The sequence below is a fragment of the Actinia tenebrosa genome, unplaced genomic scaffold (genome assembly GCF_029948245.1).
Source record: "Actinia tenebrosa isolate PJP-AT-01 unplaced genomic scaffold, QUT_ActTen_1.0 PGA_scaffold1__47_contigs__length_23844297, whole genome shotgun sequence".
NCBI lineage: Eukaryota > Metazoa > Cnidaria > Anthozoa > Actiniaria > Actiniidae > Actinia > Actinia tenebrosa.
This window is the reverse complement of record NW_028292578.1, coordinates 16,472,785-16,478,784: the sequence shown is the minus strand read 5'-3', so window position 1 is coordinate 16,478,784 and position 6,000 is coordinate 16,472,785.

Below are 6,000 nucleotides of genomic sequence, written 5' to 3'. Positions count from 1 at the left end.
ACCTTTTCAAAAAATATGCATTATTCATGAAGGATGAAAAATACGTCATATTTTGCCATTTTTGAGCAAAAAGCATGGGCTATAGCCCATGGTTTTGATCGATTTTGGACCATTTTCAGACCTTTTCAAAAAATATGCATTATTCATGAAGGATGAAAAATACGTTAGTTTTGGCCATTTTTCAGCAAAAACCATGAGCTATAGCCCATGGTTTTGATCGATTTTGGACCATGTTCAAACCTTTTCAAAAAATATGCATTATTCTCTAAGGTTGCAAAATATGTCATTTTTAGCCATTTTTGAGCAAAAAGCATGGGCTATAGCTCATGGTTTTGATCAATTTTGGACCATTTTCACACCTTTTCAAAAAATATGCATTATTCATGAAGGAGGTTAAATATTTCATTTTCAACCATTTTTGAGCAAAATATATGGGCTATAGCCCATGGTTTTGATCGATTTTGGACCATTTTCACACCTTTTCAAAAAATATGCATTATTCTACAACGTTGCAAAATAGGTCATTTTTGGCAATTTTTGAGCATAAAGCATGGGCTATAGCCCTTGGTTTTGATTGATTTTGGACCATTTTTACACCTTTTCAAAAAAATATGCATTATTCATGAAGGATAGAAAATAGGTCATTTTTGGCCATTTTTGGGCAGAAAGCATGTTCTATAGGCCATGGTTTTGATCGATTTTGGACCACTTTCACACCTTCAAAAAATACGCATTATTCTACAACGTTGCAAAATAGGTTAGGTTTGGCCACTTTTGTGCAAAGAGCATGGGCTATAGCCCATGGTTTTGATCAATTTTGGACCATGTTCACACCTTTTCAAAAAATATGCATTATTCATGAAGGATGCAAAATAGGTCATTTTTAGCCATTTTTGAGCAAAAAGCATGGGCTATAGCCCATGTTTTTGATCGATTTTGCACCATGTTCACACCTTTTCAAAAAATACGCATTGTTCTGCAACGTTGCAAAATAGGTGATTTTTGTCCACTTTTGTGCAAACAGCATGGGCTATAGCCCATGGTTTTGATCAATTTTGGACCATTTTCACACCTTTTCAAAAAATATGCATTATTCTACAACGTTGCAAAATAGGTCATTTTTGGCCATTTTTGGGCATAAATCATGGGCTATAGCCCATGGTTTTGATCGACTTTGGACCATTTTCACACCTTTTCAAAAAATATGCATTATTCATGAAGGATGCAAAATAGGTCATTTTTAGCCATTTTTGATCAAAAGCATATGCTATAGCCCATGGTTTTGATCGATTTTGGACCATTGTCACACCTTTTCAAAAAATATGCATTATTCATGAAGGATGCAAAATAGGTCATTTTTGGCCATTTTTGAGCAAAAAGCATGGGCTATAGCCCATGGTTTTGATCGATTTTGGACCATTTTCTCACCTTTTCAAAAAATATGCATTATTCATGAAGGATGCAAAATAGGTCATTTTTAGCCATTTTTGAGCGAAAAGCATGAGCTATAGCCCATGGTTTTGATCGATTTTGGACCATTTTCACACCTTTTCAAAAAATATGCATTATTCATGAAGGATGCAAAATAGGTCATTTTTAGCCATTTTTGAGCCAAAAGCATGGGCTATAGCCCATGGTTTTGATTGATTTTGGACCATTTTTACACCTTTTCAAAAAAATATGCATTATTCATGAAGGATAGAAAATAGGTCATTTTTGGCCATTTTTGGGCAAAAAGCATGTGCTATAGGCCATGGTTTTGATCGATTTTGGACCACTTTCACACCTTCAAAAAATACGCATTATTCTACAACGTTGCAAAATAGGTTATTTTTGGCCACTTTTGTGCAAACCGCATGGGCTATAGCCCATGGTTTTGATCAATTTTGGACCATTTTCACACCTTTTCAAAAAATATGCATTATTCTACAAGGTTGCAAAATAGGTCATTTTTAGCCATTTTTGGGGAAAAAGCATAGGCTATAGCCCATGGTTTTGATCGCTTTTGGACCACTTTCACACCTTTTCAAAAAATATTCATTATTTATGAATGATGCAAAATATTTCATTTTCAACCATTTTTGAGCAAAATGCATGGCCTATAGCCCATGGTTTTGATCGATTTTGGACCATTTTCACACCTTTTCAAAAAATATGCATTATTCTACAATGTTGCCAAATAGGTCATTTTTAGCCATTTTTGAGCAAAAAGCATGGGCTATAGCCCATGGTTTTGATCGATTTTGAACCATTTTCACACCTTTTCAAAAAATACGCATTGTTCTGCAACGTTGCAAAATAGCTGATTTTTGTCCACTTTTGTGCAAACAGCATGGGCTATAGCCCATGGTTTTGATCGATTTTGGACCATTTTCACACCTTTTTAAAAAATAAGCATTCTTCTGCAACGTGGCAAAATAGGTGATTTTTGTCCACTTTTGTGCAAACAGCATGGGCTATAGCCCATGGATTTGATCGATTTTGGACCATTTTCACACCTTTTCAAAAAATATGCATTATTCTACAACGTTGCAAAATAGGTCATTTTTGGCCATTTTTGGGCATAAATCATGGGCTTTAGCGCATGGTTTTGATCGATTTTGGACCATTTTCACACCTTTTCAAAAAATATGCATTATTCATGAAGGATGAAAAATAGGTCATTTTTAGCCATATTTGATCAAAAGCATATGCTATAGCCCATTGTTTTGATCGATTTTGGACCATTTTCACACCTTTTCAAAAAATATGCATTATTCATGAAGGATGAAAAATAGGTCAGTTCTAGCCATTTTTGAGCAAAAAGCATGGGCTATAGCCTATGGTTTTGATCGATTTTGGACCATGTTCACACATTTAAAAAAAATATTCATTATTCATGAAGGATGAAAAATAGGTCATTTTTAGCCATTTTTGAGCAAAAAGCATGACCTATAGCCCATGGTTTTGATCGATTTTGGACCTTGTTCACACCTTTTCAAAAAATATGCATTATTCATGAAGGATGCAAAATAGGTCATTTTTAGCCATTTTTGAGCAAAAAGCATGGGCTATAGCCCATGGTTTTGATTGATTTTGGACCATTTTTACACCTTTTTAAAAAATATGCATTATTCATGAAGGATGAAAAATAGGTCAGTTTTGACCATTTTTGGGCAAAAACCATGAGCTATAGCCCATGGTTTTGATCGATTTTGGACCATTTTCACACCTTTTCAAAAAATATTCATTATTCTCTAAGGTTGCAAAATAGGTCATTTTTAGCCATTCTTGAGCAAAAAGCATGGGCTATAGCTCATGGTTTTGATCAATTTTGGACCATTTTCACACCTTTTAAAAAAATATGCATTATTCTACAACGTTTCAAAATATTTCATTTTCAACCATTTTTGAGCAAAAAGCATGGGCTTTAGTCCATGGTTTTGATCGATTTTGGACCATTTTCACACCTTTTCAAAAAATATGCATTGAACTACAATGTTGAAAAATAGGTCATTTTTGGCCATTTTTGAGCAAAAAGCATGTGCTATAACCCATGGTTTTGATCGATTTTGGACCATTTTCACACCTTTTCAAAAAATATGCATTATTCTACAAGGTAGCAAAATAGGTCATTTTTGGCCATTTTTGGGCAGAAAGCATGTGCTATAACCCATGGTTTTGATCGATTTTGGACGATTTTCACACCTTTTCAAAAAATATGCATTATTCATGAAGGATGCAAAATAGGTCATTTTTAGCCATTTTTGAGCAAAAAGCATAGGCTATAGCCTATGGTTTTGATCGATTTTGGACCATGTTCACACCTTTTCAAAAAATATGCATTATTCATGAAGGATGCTAAATAGGTCATTTTTAGCCATTTTTGAGCAAAAAGCATGGGCTATAGCCCATGTTATTGATCGATTTTGCACCATGTTCACACCTTTTCAAAAAATACGCATTGTTCTGCAACGTTGCAAAATAGGTGATTTTTGTCCACTTTTGTGCAAACAGCATGGGCTATAGCCCATGGTTTTGATCAATTTTGAACCATTTTCACACCTTTTCAAAAAATATGCATTATTCTACAACGTTGCAAAATAGGTCATTTTTGGCCATTTTTGGGCATAAATCATGGGCTATAGCCCATGGTTTTGATCGCTTTTGGACCACTTTCACACCTTTTCAAAAAATATGCATTATTCATGAATGATGCAAAATATTTCATTTTCAACCATTTTTGAGCAAAATGCATGGGCTATAGCCCATGGTTTTGATCGATTTTGGACCATTTTAACACCTTTTCAAAAAATATGCATTATTCTACAATGTTGCCAAATAGGTCATTTTTAGCCATTTTTGAGCAAAAAGCATGGGCTATAGCCCATGGTTTTGATCGATTTTGAACCATTTTCACACCTTTTCAAAAAATACGCATTGTTCTGCAACGTTGCAAAATAGGTGATTTTTGTCCACTTTTGTGCAAACAGCATGGGCTATAGCCCATGGTTTTGATCAATTTTGGACCATTTTCACACCTTTTCAAAAAATAAGCATTGTTCTGCAACGTGGCAAAATAGGTGATTTTTGTCCACTTTTGTGCAAACAGCATGGGCTATAGCCCATGGTTTTGATCAATTTTGGACCATTTTCACACCTTTTCAAAAAATATGCATTATTCTACAACGTTGCAAAATAGGTCATTTTTGGCCATTTTTGGGCATAAATCATGGGCTATAGCGCATGGTTTTGATCGATTTTGGACCATTTTCACACCTTTTCAAAAAATATGCATTATTCATGAAGGATGAAAAATAGGTCATTTTTAGCCATATTTGATCAAAAGCATATGCTATAGCCCATTGTTTTGATCGATTTTGGACCATTTTCACACCTTTTCAAAAAATATGCATTATTCATGAAGGATGAAAAATAGGTCAGTTCTAGCCATTTTTGAGCAAAAAGCATGGGCTATAGCCCATGGTTTTGATCGATTTTGGACCATGTTCACACATTTTAAAAAAATATTCATTATTCATGAAGGATGAAAAATAGGTCATTTTTAGCCATTTTTGACCAAAAAGCATGACCTATAGCCCATGGTTTTGATCGATTTTGGACCTTGTTCACACCTTTTCAAAAAATATGCATTATTCATGAAGGATGCAAAATAGGTCATTTTTAGCCATTTTTGAGCAAAAAGCATGGGCTATAGCCCATGGCTTTGATTGATTTTGGACCATTTTTACACCTTTTTAAAAAATATGCATTATTCATGAAGGATGAAAAATAGGTCAGTTTTGACCATTTTTGGGCAAAAAGCATGTGCTATAGGCCATGGTTTTGATCGATTTTGGACCATTTTCACACCTTTTCAAAAAATATTCATTATTCTCTAAGGTTGCAAAATAGGTCATTTTTAGCCATTCTTGAGCAAAAAGCATGGGCTATAGCTCATGGTTTTGATCAATTTTGGACCATTTTCACACCTTTTCAAAAAATATGCATTATTCTACAACGTTGCAAAATATTTCATTTTCAACCATTTTTGAGCAAAAAGCATGGGCTTTAGTCCATGGTTTTGATCGATTTTGGACCATTTTCACACCTTTTCAAAAAATATGCATTGAACTACAAGGTTGAAAAATAGGTCATTTTTGGCCATTTTTGAGCAAAAAGCATGTGCTATAACCCATGGTTTTGATCGATTTTGGACCATTTTCACACCTTTTCAAAAAATATGCATTATTCTACAAGGTAGCAAAATAGGTCATTTTTGGCCATTTTTGGGCAGAAAGCATGTGCTATAACCCATGGTTTTGATCGATTTTGGACCATTTTCACACCTTTTCAAAAAATATGCATTATTCATGAAGGATGCAAAATAGGTCATTTTTAGCCATTTTTGATCAAAAGCATATGCTATAGCCCATGGTTTTGATCGATTTTGGACCATTTTCGCACCTTTTCAAAAAATATGCATTATTCATGAAGGATGCAAAATAGGTCATTTTTAGC